Genomic DNA, 14,623 nt, shown 5'->3' with positions numbered 1-14,623 from the left:
AAGACGGTTATCCTTCATCCCACACTCCACTAGATCTGTTCCTACAGAATCGAGACAGCTGTTGGCTAAGGTCACAAAAGCTTCTCAAAATCTGTGGCCGAACATAGGCTCCAAGTTCTAAGACAGACCTAATGCAGAACAAGATCCCCCAAGTGGTTACAACCAGATCTTTGAGAAAATGAATATTGGCCGTGCTCTGAACCTTGAACAAGAGCAAGCAGACATCTCTATAGGGACCAGATATGTATAAGTGAAACTTAGACTGTTGGAATTCTACCAAGAAAAAATACGGAACTTGAGAATTCTGTCCAGACTGGGTTGCCCAGTAAAGGTAACCAGGGGTCAGCTCTGGCCTATGAGTCACTCGGAGCTCATCCATGAATAACAGTTTCAAGACACCATAACTAGGGGACGTCACCAGGCCAGGCCATCCCATCCTTCAGAGGCCTCAGGAGGCAATCTGCATAGGTTACATCCTCAAGCACCCCTTGGTTACTCTCCTCCACCCCATCACACAGCCATACGCTTCCCTCTAAACCAGAGACCTAGACTTTTAAAGTCACTTCTTTTGACTTGCTAAACAGAATTTATCTTTTGAGTTTATCCTCTGACAGGATTCATTCCACTGGCTAAAAACTGTAATTTCTTTCATCTCAAAATACACAACACATGTTACTGGCATAACATCACTTCTGAAGCTTTATACATCCAAATGATGCTCCTCTCAGCTAACGCTTGATCATGGTCCCAAGTTGGGCTTCTACTGACGATGCTGTTTTGTATAATGACACTGATATGGCATGTCCCCTTGTCAAGTCGCTTGGTTCCACTGATTGGCATTTTTTTCAAAGGAGGTGAGTGTAGGCGAGGATCCTTGCCCTCATACCTAAGACGGTCTTCCTTCCAAACTCTCTAAAAAGAGTCCTGGTGGCCCTTGGTGACCAGTATGAGCCAGGTTCGGTGACAGGAAGTGGTGGAGACTTCAGCCCTCTTGCATTCACTTGTGTGCCCAGAGCTCTGTTCACTGACTCTAACTTTAGAAATACTGATCTCTAGAAGCAGGAAGTCTACTGCCAGTGGAAGTGGGAAACTGTTCTTTGGGTGCTTTTTTCAAATATGGTGCTGATACACAGGAGTGTATCTCAACCAGCAGAAGAGAAAGGTGTGGAGTTGCAGGCTAACACCTGGAAATGTGCCGAAGCCACAGACTACCTTTTCTATGCACAGTTCCTGCTGCAGGAAGATGCACGAGGGCATTCAGAAGCTGGTAGCCTGTATGGAAACATAGCCCTTCACACCTTGCAGTGGATGCAAAGATGACAGACAACTCCTGTGTGTAGAGCCTTGTATGCCATGACTCCTGAGTGTTAGGAAATGGGGCTAAAGGTGATCAGAGATTGGAGGGAAAGAGCACAGATGGGAAAGCAGACCCTGGAGCTCTGTGAGGGACCAGCTCCCTCAGCCCTGGGATTAGGGGTGTTGAATCTGACATGCGGGTGAATCTGTGGGTGGACACTCACAGCCCTGGGTACATGAGGACCCATCTAACATGTCCTTACCTGCAGAGAAGGGTCATTCACAGAAAGGGAAGAAGCACTTTCAGGACTCGACTCCTCCTTGGTCTAGACGCTCAGAAGTCTTAGGTCTGGGATGGAGCTCCCCTGGGAGCACCAGGTGGGTGTGGTGTCCAACATGCAGAGGGAAATGGGGGCTAGAAGGAGAGGGTCTCAGACAAGGTTGTTTTCCTGGTAGAACCACATGATTAGGACAAGCAGGCTATGAGCTAGTTTGTCTAGACTCATGATCCATAGATCCCCTTTGTTAGTCTTCAACGAGGACCTGAGTCTCCTCTCCTCTACCCACCCTCCACCTAGAGACAGGGAATCTGGGGTCATTTATCCACCCCCGACCAGTGCTAGAACGAGAGAAGGCTCCCAAATCCTGGCTGTGGTGCTTAGTCCCCCAGGCACACAGGCACCAAAACATTTGGCTGCTTCTCCCCATTCTGGGACTCTCTTCCTAGGGCTGCCATGGCTGTATTAGGGCTTTATTCTCATTAAACATGGGGCATTTCCATACAGGCTCTGCTCCCAGCACTAGCCGGCTGGCCCAAAACAAGTCAGCAAGCTCTGTGGTCCCTAGTCCCCCATCTGAAAATGCAAGCTCTGGAAGAGATCATGGGCTGAAATTCTTGAGCCTAAGTAAGAATTACATGGTACATTTTGCAACCCAAGACATGTGTTACATATATGCAGAGAGTTTCCCATAGAGATGCTTGTCTTAACCCTACTTCAAAAAGACACCTGCACCCCAATGTTCATTACAGCACTATTTACAATAGCCAAGACATGGAAACAGCCTAAATGTCCATCAACAGATGACTGAATAAAAAAGATGTGGTATATTTATACAATGGAATACTATTTAGCCATAAAAATGACAACAGAATGCCATTTGCAGCAACACGGATGTCCCTGGAGAATGTCAATCTAAGTGAAGGAACCCAGAAAGAGAAACAAAAATGCCATATGATATTGCTTATATGTGGAATCTTAAGAAGAAGGAGGAAGAGGAGGAGAAGGGGGGGAGGAAGAAGAAGAAGAAGAAGAAGAAGAAGAAGAAGAAGAAGAAGAAGAAGAAGAAGAAGAAGAAGAAGAAGAAGAAGAAGAAGAAGAAGAAGAAGAAGAAGAAGGAGGAGGAGGAGGAGGAGGAGGAGGAGGAGGAGGAGGAGGAGGAGGAGGAGGAGGAGGAGGAGGAGGAGGAGGAGGAGGAGGAGGAGGAGAGGAGGAGGGGAGGAGGAGGAGGGGAGGAGGAGGAGGGGAGGAGGAGGAGGGGAGGAGGAGGAGGAGAAGAAGGAGGAGGAGGAGGAGAAGGGGAAGGAGGAGGAGGAGAAGGGGAAGGAGGAGGAGGAGAAGGGGAAGGAGGAGAAGGAGAAGAAGAAGAAGAAGAAAGAAGAAGAAGAAGAAGAAGAAGAAGAAGAAGAAGAAGAAGAAGAAGAAGAAGAAGAAGAAGAAGAAGAAGAAGAAGAAGAAGAAGAAGAAGAAGAAGAAGAAGAAGAAGAAGAAGAAGAAGAAGAAGAAGAAGAAGAAGAAGAAGAAGAAGAAGAAAGAAGAAGAAGAAGAAGAAGAAGAAGAAGAAAGAAGAAGAAGGAGGAGGAGGAGGAGGAGAAGAAGGAGAAGAAGGGGAAGGAGAAGGAGAAGAAGGGGAAGGAGAAGGGGAAGAAGAAAGAAGAAGAAGGGGAAGAAGGGGAAGAATAAAGAGGAAGAAGAAAGAAGAAGACAAATGAACTTAAATATAAAACAGAAACAACCTCATAGACATAGAATACAAACTTGTGGTTGCTGGGGGGAGGGGGTGGGAAGGGACAGACTAGGAGTTCGAAATTTGTAGATACTGACAGATATATATAGAATAGATAAGCAAGATTATACTGTATAGCACAGGGAAATGTATACAAGATCTTGTGGTAGTTCACAGTGGAAAAGAATGTGACAATGAATATATGTATGTTCATGTATGATGGAAAACTGCTTTACACTGGAAATTGTAAACTGACTATAACTTAATAAAACAAAATTTAAAAAAAAGAAATGCTTATCTTTTCCAATTTCTATTCTGTTTCATTTCTCTGCATGTGTGTGTATATGTCAGGCTGATTAAAACCCACTAAAATGACTTCACAGACTATCAGTGACTCACAGCTGTAGTTTAAAAAACACTGGACCAGAATGAGGAGGGTGTAGCTCAGAGACAGAGTGCATGTTTAGCATGCCCAAGGTCCTGGGTTCAACCCCCAATACTGCCATTAAAATGAATGAATGAATGAATGAATGAATAAATAAGCCTAATTATCTTCCCCTTCCCTAAAAAAAATAAAATGAGGGGTTTTTTTTAAGTTAAAAAAATACTGGACCAGTGCCCACTGTAACTGAATGAAGGAACCAGACAACAACAGGAGATTCACACTCAATATGGAAGTTCATTTACTCATCTGTTCATTTCCTTGATTGGCCAGGACCCAGAAGCGAGAGCTGCAGATCCCCAAGTGCTGCAGAAAGAAAGTGGCTGTGCTAAGAATACTTGACAAGCAAAAGGCAGGTGGAGGTGCTGAGAAGCTGCAGAGCCCCAGGGGTGCCCCTCCCCCACCTCAGAGAGGAGCCACGTGGAAGGTGGGCTTCAGACATGGGTGAGTCACTTGCTTCCCAGCTCACTCCCTTTGTAGTACAGGAGGGTCCCCACTGATCCCTGGATGACCACTGGAACGGCCAGGCTGGACAGGCCATAAATCACAGGCTCTGGGAATACGCCTACCAGGTTGGCTCCTCTCTCCAGTGGGCCCCAGGGCTGTGACACTGGAAGCTGGGGCATCACTGAGTATAGCATTTCCTGGGGGCGGCTGCCTGTCACAGCCTGCCTGCAGCAATGAGCCTTCAAAAGGTCTTCATAGAGCTTGACGAGCAGGGGTTGCTGCTACAACCAGAAACCGTGGCTGTAGAAAACTGAGCTGCAGATTGGTTACTGGGGCCGAGTGCCCCAGTGTGAGAGCGTTTCCTTGCCCAGAACTTTCACCCACCCACTGTGGGTGCAGGTGTAATACGCAAGCTTCCCCTACAACATCCTCACGTCACAGAGGGCCGTCAGAACAGCCAGTAGTCAGTTATTCGGGATTCATAGGTAGCTCCCCAACTCCTAAAAGAGCAGAGTAACTCCTTCTCACTGCCCTCTGTTGCTAACAGGGAGGTTTTGTGTTACCTCTTTAATGATACCCCATGGAGGAGTCATCTCTGCTCCCTGAGTGACCATCTGGTGTCTCTCTGGGGAGCACAGCCTCTAAGATGCAGCAGTCTTCTCAAAAAGGGAGGGGTCGCTGAGCGTGGGGGCCCTGGTCTCAGGGCAGGAGCCCCGGGAAGGACCAGGCAATAGAAGGAAAGGGGTGCTAAGGCGGAAACAAGAGGGCCCGGACAGGCCCCAGAGCTCCGACTCCAGCACCTTCTGTCCCCTCTGCATCACACCTTTCTGTTGAAGGGCCAGATCGTAGCTATCCTAGGTCTCATGGACCACACAGCGTTTCTGCACTACAACTGCTCGACTCTGCCCTGTGGCACAGGGCAGATCCAGCCGATACAGAAGCGAGTGGGTGTGGCCCTGTTCCCGCTGAAGCTGCTTTTCCAAAACAGGCAGCAGCTGCATTGGACCTGTGAACTGTAGTTTGCCAACCCCTGTGCTCCATGGCACAATGAATGAGGTCTGAAACTTGGGTCCTCAGAGCATGTGGGGAGACCTAAAGTCAGCTCTGGAGTCAGAGGGCTGGGGTGGAGGGAGGGCATCCCCCAGGTGGACACCAGACCTGGACACTGGACCCGCCACTCTTCCAAGGCATTTAGTCCAATACTGGAAGTTCATCCAGATGCTCTTTAACTTTGGAGCGAAGTTCATCTGGCCGAGGGATGGTGTTGTGGTCGTAGCTGTTGCAGTTCCTATGACTTCTGAAATGTGGGCATCAAATAGCCCAGAAAAATGACTCAGCCGCCATAGTTGGGGAAAATCAAACACAAGGGGGACTTGTTACCAGAGCAGATTTTCTTTAAGCAACATTTACCAAGCACTTAACATATGCCAGGCATCGTGAGAAGCATATTCACATGCATTCCACCCCCAAAGATTTGGTGAAGGAGGTAGAATTATCCCCATTTCTGCACGGGGAGAAGGAGACAGAAATGCACAGAGGTTAGGATATCTGCCAACATCACACAGCACATTTGCAGTAGAACTGGGATTCCAGCCCAGGCTTTTTAAAGCCAAAGTCACCTTACAGTGAGATGCTGGTTGGTGTGTTTGGTGACTTATTTAGGGCTAAGGGAGAAGACTGTGTGGCTTTTTTGTTGTTGCTGTTTTGGTTTAGTTTTTTAACGGAGGTAGTGGGGATGGAATCCAGGACCTTTTGCATGTTAAGCGCGCGCTGTACTACTAAGCTATTACCCCCCGCCCCAGGAGAGGACTATTCGGAAATAGACTTATCTTGACCAATTGTTCAAGAAGGTAGACATCAAATGATCTTAGGAACTTCCTGTCTAGCAAAATCGAGATCGTTGCCTTCATAGGCTAAGATTGACAAAACCCCCAAAGAGAACTGTTTTATTGTTAGTGATTTTTCCAGTTACCACCTGGCATACCCTTTTTTTGGATCATATTGTAAAAGTTTTCCCAACATAGTAGGGAGGGTAGCATTCAGTGCAATTCAGTTCCTAAACCACCCAGCCTCTCCATCACAGTGTCTGACTCCTGGGCCCTTCTCTCTGGAAGTGTCCCCCTCTGGCCAGGCTGCCCTGAACAGCCACTTGGCTCCAGTAGGCCCTCCACTCACTCCACTAGGGTAGCAAACGGCAGACGTGAAGCCCAATCTCTTTGATGGCCTTGGGAAAAGTTGTATCTTTGAAACGCAGGTCCTTTCTTTCCCAGTCCCTGCTCAGGGAAGATCCTGCAACCTGTGGGAGTTTCTCCCAAGCATCAAATACGCCAGAGGTTTTATTACTTTACCATGGTCCTGCCTAGGTTTTCCTATAAACCTGAGTTAATTAAATCCAAATGCTTTGATAGGAGGTCAGAGTTCCTCTGAGAATCCCCACCTGTGTAGCCCTGGGTCCAGTTTCCAGGAGGTCCTGATGCTGGTGGGCATAAATATTTCCCAAAGCCTATGCCCATGGCTTCTTCATCCATCAAATAAGAGAGATGGGCTTAGCTTGTGATGTCTCTAACTTGGAAGTACCAACCAAACATGGATGATGGTGGCCACCTGTGTCCAGCCGGGGGTGGCACTCCTGGCCCTCGGCTATGGGGCTTGGTTTCACATAAAAGAGCTTAAACCGGCATTTGGGTGGTCAGATAGGTCTTGGCAAGTCGGAGTGACACACAGGTGTGGAAATAGGGACCAGGATTGGACAATATGTGCTAGGGAACAGGGAGCCTACAGAGGTCCCCATAGTGTCCAGGGGCCTGGACTCCTGGCCTGTGACTCCTGTGTGATGGCTCCCACCACGGCTCTGGCCACAACCTGAGATCTAGGCTCCTACTGAGTCACATGCTCAAAGGATGAGGAGATTCTGAGTTTGGTAGTTGCAAATTCTTTTTAAAAGGGGAATTGTGTTCCTAGGAAAGAGTTTCAGCATCTCAGAGGGAATATTTCTATTCTTAGAGACATGAAAGCAGGGGAAAGGGGAAAATATTAATTAGCCTGAAATAATAAACGCTGGTGCCTGGAGAAAGTATAAAGAGCCCAGAGAGACCCACTGGGCTTGGCAGCGGAATGCTTGGCTCCAGTTTCCACCTGTTGGTTGTGTGTGCCTGTGAGCACATCTTTCCATCCCCCTGGGACTTAGACTCCCTGTCTGTAAATGGGAGGGGCTGGGCCAACTCATCTGTAAGGCTCCTTGTGAGTCTGACAGTTTAGGACACCACCATCCAATAGAACTTTCTCCAGTAGTGGAAATATGCCATGATCTGCACTGTCTGGTATGATACCGCAAGCCCCATGTATATACTGAACACTTGAAATGGCTAGTACCACTGAGGAACTGAACTTCTCCATTTTCTTTCATTTTATTTAATCGAAAAGTAAATAGTCACATATAAGGACCTACTGTGTAGCACAGAGACCTAGATTCAATTTCTTGTAATAAGCTGTAATAGAAAAGAACCTGAAAATATAGGTACAGATATGTATATATGTATGTATAACTGAATCACTGTGCTGTATACCTGAAACTAACATTGTAGATCAACTACACTTCAATAAAAAATAAAAATTTTTTTTTAAAAAAGGTAAATAGCCACATGGAGTTAGTGGCTACTATATTGGACAGGACAGGCCTGGGATTCTAGATCCAAAGATTTGGTTCTGCTCAGTCTGGTGTTGGTGTCTGTCAAGCTAAGCACATTCTAGACAAATTTTGCACAGGGACTGAAAGGAAGGACTGCTGGTTTGCACTCGGTTATTGGAACATCCATTGAGCCAGGAGCCCCTCTCCCTTGGCATTTCAGCTCATGGGATTTTGAACCTCCACCTCCAACCGGTCACCACAGCTGGCTGAGCAGTGTGTTTGTGTCTCCCTCCCAGCCAGGCATGCGTGCAGAATCATGTCCCGAGAGCCTCAGGCAGCTTCAGGATCTAATCTGTTTCTCATCATTTCTTGGCAAGTCCGGAGGGCAGATCCTTAATAGAAACATCACCTCAGCTCATTAAGGAAGAACTATGTGTTTTGGGGGTGAGGTTCAGAAAGGTATTGAAGATTGCTGTTCCCAGCTCTCCTGTCTTTACCTGCCACGGCCCAGCTATTTCCCACTGGACCCTTTACTGAGTCTTTCAAATTCATCCCTGGTTTTTCCATCCCCACTGTCATTGCCTTAGTGGAGACCCCGTTAGCTTCTCCCATGTGCTGTTTGTCAGTTTCTCCCTGCCTCTCAGCCATCCTGTTTACACTCCTTGGTGGAACTTACTAAAATACCACTTCAGTCGTGTCATCTCTGGGTTCACATCATGCAGCAGCCTTCCCACTGCCTTCAGGACAGAGTCCAGGCTCTTCCTGGGGTACCTGAGCCCCCCCACCCACTGGCTTCCTGCTATTGAAACTTCAACCCCACAGGTCTTTCACAGGAGCCTGCTGCTCCTGCCAGCAGGGCCATTCAAGGCCTGACTTCTGCCTCCTTGTAGACTCCACATACCTAGACCTGTCCTTTGCATTCTGTCAAACTTCCAGGCCCATCCCAAATGCCACCAGCTACATGAAGCCCTTCTGCTCTCCCCCAAGCTGGTACTTCTCCCAATCTTTGTCCGTGTATACTCTTTCTAGGTAGGAATTTGAGGATGTAGCAGAGTGGCTAGAATTAGGCTACAGTGGGACCATCCAGACCTGAGTTCAAGTCTTTGTCTTTGCCTGTAACCTTGGCCAACAGACTAAACCACTCCCTGAGCCTCAGTTCCCATCTCGAAAATGGACGCAATGCCTACCTTACAGGATGGTTGTGAAACCTGCATGAGTTAACTTATGTAAAGTGATCAACAGAGTGCCAGGTGTATTATAAGTGCTCAATAAATGGTAGTTATGGTTATTATTATTATTATTATTAGACTTTTATTGAGGAAGGAATGAGGCATTACACACGCTGGTAAGCTCCCTCTCTTATTAGAAGTGTCCAGACAGTGGAAATCACATTTTTTGGTATCCTTTGCACCCAGCTGTGTTTGCAAACACTCACCATTTCAATGGCTTGAGCATCTCAGGGGCCTGGAAGGCCTATATTTGAGTCCTGGGTCCACTACTTACTGGCTCTGTGACCTTGGGCAAGTTTCTTAACCTCTCTGAACCTCAGTGGGCTCATTTATAAAGGGGAGAAAATAATGGTACCTTTTTTATAGATTGTTGCAAGGATTAAATGGAGCACTAACAAGGTGTCTGGCTGGAGGACTGTCACACGGGTTAGCCAGCCCCTAAGGTGGAACTGCCTGAAGATTTTTTGAATGAATGAATGAATGATCCCATTGTACCAGCTGTAATGAGGTTTGGAGGTGGCGCTATCTCAATATTATTCTCAATTATAGTAGGTCTGGCGGAGGTTTCTGGCCCAATTATCTCCCTCCTCTCTCTATTATTTTATTACTTGGCTCTGGATCGGTTGTTTTAACTGGTTTATGGCATGCAGGCCTTTTTAGCAAATGCCTCTCCAGACTCTACAGAAGCAGAGGGGTCATAAAAATAAATATAGAATTTGGCCTCATTCCTCTTGAACCCAACTGAGTAGGATCAGCTGGTGGATACAGAGCACAAATGGCAAGTTGAGAAAGACATGTCTGCGGGGCCCCTGAGTGAGGCTTTATTTGCTGATTAACGAAGAGCACGTGCTCCGAGGCAGCAAAGACAACCGGAAACATCCCTCAAGAGAGCAATGAGCCCATGGAATGGGAGTGGCGGTTTCTAAGGGGCATGGGCTAGGGCGCCCCCTGCAGTATGACAGCACATTGCACATGGACCACGTCCTGGCGCTGCTCCTGGTCTTCCTTCCTGCCAGGGCTGGCCCTCCTCCCTTGGTGGCCACTGACCTGTGTCAGGCTTGGCTTAAGGAGGCACCAGCCACCCAGCTCAGGTCCCTCCAGGATCCAGTGGAGCCAGGGCATTTAGGTAGCGCCCGGGGGGCAGGACGCACAAGGCACACAGACGGGTCACGCTGGGAGCGGGTGCACCAGGGGGATGGGAGCTCTTGGATCACGGGTTACAGGTCAACCTGCAGAAGAAAGGCACATGGGCAGGATTAGAAAGAAGCCCAGCTCCGCAAGGAGTCCAGTCAGTGCTGTCCCACCCCCACCACCCCATGCCTCTCAGTCCCACCCACTGCCCACAGTCTCCACTCAGCTTACCGTGTCCCAGCCTCATGGTCTTCACCGCAGGACCACAATGGCTTCCTAATTGGTCTCCCTAACCCCACTCTGGCCCCTCCTAACCATCCCCACCTTCGTGGCCAGAGTGATCATATACAAACACGAGTCATGTCCCTCCCCTGCCCAAAACCTCAGTGGTTCCCATGTGCGCTAGGATCAAGAGCAGCCTCCTCCAACTCAAATGCCTTCTCCTCCTTTAAGCCTCCCCTGATCTCTCTGTGTGGAATCGCTCTATGGGCCTCTTTGCCTCCTTCCAGAGTGGTGTGTGATTATTCTCCTATGGTCTGTTGCCCCATTAGTTAGGCTAAAGTCACACAATCTGCCTCACCTCCCCAGGAAGATAGAAAAAGATGGGACAGAGGATGCTAAAGATGCGTTAGAGGGGCCCTGAGAGGACCGTGGGCCACTCAGCAGCATCCCGGGGGTCTTCCAGCTCCACCTGGACACCCCTATGATGCAGGAGGCTTCCTGTCACTTTGGCAGAAGCCAAGAGCAGCATCAGGGTTTGTTGGATCCATTTGGACTAAAGTGGGAAATGTGTATCTGCAGCCACGCTCCCAACCTGTGTTCATGTGGGAAGGAGGGCAGCTAAAACCTGGCTTTACTTGGTTCAAGGCCCAAGTTAGAGCAGGCTCCTCCCAGGCTTGGCTGCCAAGGCGAGAAAGTTGTTGCTGCGGCTGCCGCTGTGCTGAGTAATAACTCCTTATTAGCAGCTTCCTGGGGCTGTTCCCAGTCCTCTGATTTAGGTGGGATGAGTCAGGTGCCTTCTGGCTCTCCCGGAGTCCGTGGTGACAGATTGTTACTGTACACTTAAGCCTAAGGAAACCCAGCCAGGGTTCAGAGGCATTTGTTCTTTCAAATCCGAAGTCAAGAGGTTGAGCATCAACCCAGGGAAGAAGGGGAAAAACACCAGAGCTCAGGTGGGCTTTGTGGCACGTGGGTGCCTGGGGCTAAGGACTTCCCTCCTCGGACCTGCAGGGGATGCAGAAAAGCCAGAGAGTAGGGGGCTGACTTGCGGCTTGTGGATTAAGTGTATTACATGCAAACAGACGAGAGAAAGGGGACCAAGGATGGGGAGAGAAAAAAGAAAATCACTGCAGTTCAGCTCTGCCTTAGAAGAGATGGGGGTCAGCCCCACAGCCCAGCCTAGCGGAGACCCACTGGCCATTCCGCGTCAGTTCCAGAAAACAACCCCCTCGGGCACCTCGCACCGCTCTACCCCTAGTATGTGGCTCTCCTGAGAAAAACAAGTCACCGCAAGCACTTGGTGATCACATAGTTCCAGGAAATGCAGAAGGAAGGTGGTTAGCATTTCCAAATAGCAACCAAGGGACAGGTGTTTACGACCTGTGACCTCACTGAATTCTCATAGCCGCCCTGGTTGATAGAATTGTTCGCATTTTACAGAGGAGGCTCAGAAAAGTTAAATAAACCAGGAAAGTCACAGAAATGATATGCGGCAGGCCTAGGAATTTCAATCCACATCTACCAGTCCCAAAACCCCACCTTCTTCCCACTGTCCTTCCTAGGGCCACCTCAGCAGGACTTCAGTTCTCACCTCCTTGTGGTTCTTCTGGAGGCACATCAGCTCCTCCTTCAGGGACTCCACCTGCACCTCCAGGTCAGCTTTGCACAGGGTCAGCTCGTGCAGGATTCCGCGCAGGCCATTGGCGTCAGCCTCCACCAGTGGCCGCAGGGCCAGATCGGTCTCAGACCTGGGTAAGGACCAGGTCAGTAACTGAGGAATGAACTTGAATACAGAGCTCAGGGAAGGCCTGGCACTGCTGGAGCTTTTCCGACTGTCGGAACCAGTGGATCGCGGCCCCCAAGCATGTGCGGGAGCGAGTCTCCCCCAGCTGCTGGCCAAACTCACTTGGTCCTGAAGCTGTCAGCTGCCAGCTTGGTGTTGTCAATGTGCTCAACCATCCTGGCATTCTCTGCCTTGGTACACAGAACCTAGGGGCCACAGCACACACAGAGGGTCAGTCCAGGACAAGAAGAAAGAAAAAGAACCCAAATGAGGACTGATAGGGCTCAGCGGTCCCGCAGCCATCCCTGCAGAAGGTCCTGGAACTCTGAGGGATATTCAGCGAATTGCTGGTCCTTCAAGAGCATGAGTTTGTTTGTTTTTTTTTTAAGTACCTGGGTCTTCATAAAGTTGCATGTCCCACTTTGGATGCAATGAGCAACATGGAAGGAAATACTCTGTTAAGTGTGGATTCATTCACATGACAGTTAGAAGGGTCCTTAAGCACTTACATTTACTGAAAACTCACCAGGTACCAGGGGCTGTGCTAAGCGCATTACCGGCATCAACCCATGGAATCTTCTCAACATAAGGACCATCATCATCCCCATTTTACACATGAGGAAACTGAGGCCCAGGGAAGGGACCTCCTAGAGTCATGTAATGGATCAATGACAGAATTGAGACTAGATCTCAGACCTTTTTCCAGATTAAGGGCTCTGGCTGAGCACTCAAATCATGAGATAATTCTACACCCTAGGGAAGTCTCTTTCCCTGACCATCGCTTCATCAATTAATGAGATTCAAATCTGGAAGGCCAGCTATTCCAATCGCCCTCCCAGGGAATCTGTTCACCACTTGCCCTCACCTTCTGCTGAAGTTCCTCTATAGTCTTGAAATAAGACTGGTAGTCAGGACACAAGGTGTGCCCTTGAGACTGGCAGGCCCCTTAAATCTCTCACTCCAGCTCCTTGTTGTCCCGCTTCAGCTGCCGCACCTTCTCCAGGTTGCTGGTCAGGCAGTTGTTCAGGGACTGCATGGTCCCCTTCTTGTTGCCATTGAAGGAGCCTTTGCAGGACCAGCTGCAGGTACCTATGGAGCTGGAGATGCCACTGGTCGGCCCACAGCTGCTGGGCCGGCAGGACTGGACAGGTAGGCCTTGGAGACGCAGCTGGCTGTCCGGTAGGTGGCGGGCGTGCAGACGAAGGGCACCCATGTCAGGGGCTGGCAGGCATAACCCAGGCACAGCTGCGGCTGGCGGCCCATGCTGCTGGAGCAGACGTAGGAGGGCCGGGGGCCGCCCTTGAGGGAGGCTGGGCGGGGGTTAGATGTCACGTTGGAGAGGCTGCCACTACCTGGGCTACAAGGACCTGAATTGCTAATGTCCTCCAGCCCCATTCTGCCCGGGACCTTTCTGTACCCTTGGGGGCAGGGGGCTCATGCTCGAAAGTCCTCATGGAGTGGTGTTGATGACCTGGCCCCAGAGGAAGCTGCTAATTAATTTGTAATTTGGTTTTCAGTAAGGAGTTCCTTTCACCATAAAAGAGGCCAAGCTTGTCATTTGGCTAACCCAGGACTCCAGGCTTCCATCACTGATCACAGGAGACAGCTTCCAGACCCATCTTCAAAGGACCAGCTCCTTCCCTGGGCTCTCATTAGCAGGATGGGGCTGCCAGGAGACCACGGCAGCCTGGGCCCCTGTACCCTGACCTGCTCCAGCCCTGATAAAGGCCACAGTTCTATGGGGCAGTGGCCACTGCTTTTAATGAGAGCATCCCCTGTGGGAAGAGGCCTGGCCCCTTAAGGAGGGAATGTGTGGGTAACTAAAGCAGCACTGATACTGGGAGTAGTGTAAGTCCAGGGAGGAGGGAAGACCTCTGAGGTGTCTTCATGTGGCTCTTCTTCCTCGGGGGAAGAAAATGATCACAGGGAGGAGAGAGCAAACTCAAGACACCACAGAAAGCCTGAGAATCGGGGTCATCCTTTCCGCCGGATGCTGCTGAGAAAGAGAGGGGCGAGGACGCCCCTCTGGGAATAGGAGGTCAATGTCGTGAACACCCCCGTGAGACAGATACTGTCTCTGGCTCCTCCCCTTCATTTCTCGCTGCTCCACATAGAGTTGGGAGAGTTCGGTGGTCGTTGGCTGCACAGGCTGGAACTGGCTCTGCTTTTACTTTTTACTACAGTGAGCCCTCCGAGACCCGGAGCAGGGTGAATCTGCTCCCTCGAGAAGGGACACTGCAGCCCTGGAAGCCAGGGGGCCAGGAGCAGTTATCTTCCATTAGAGAAGCCCTTGGGCGCTTCCTAAGAAAGCAACAGGAGAGACGGTGGTTTTCAGTCATTGCCTGCAATACTCGTGGGCTCACACGTGCTGTGTTTCATACGCGTGTGTTACAGAGCCCCCTTTTCTTAATAGAGATACTGGGGATTGAACCCAGGACCTCATG

General features: G+C 49.6%; 1 pseudogene; it reads right to left on the bottom strand.

The window, feature by feature from the left end:
* Window positions 1-9,718: 9,718 nt before the first annotated feature.
* LOC140686090 (keratin, type I cuticular Ha2-like) lies at window positions 9,719-13,442 on the bottom strand (annotated as a pseudogene).
* Window positions 13,443-14,623: the final 1,181 nt, after the last annotated feature.

Source organism: Vicugna pacos, chromosome 16, assembly GCF_048564905.1.
Source record: "Vicugna pacos chromosome 16, VicPac4, whole genome shotgun sequence".
Lineage (NCBI taxonomy): Eukaryota > Metazoa > Chordata > Mammalia > Artiodactyla > Camelidae > Vicugna > Vicugna pacos.
Note: the sequence above shows the minus strand (reverse complement) of the source record. Positions and strands in the feature narration are given on the sequence as shown.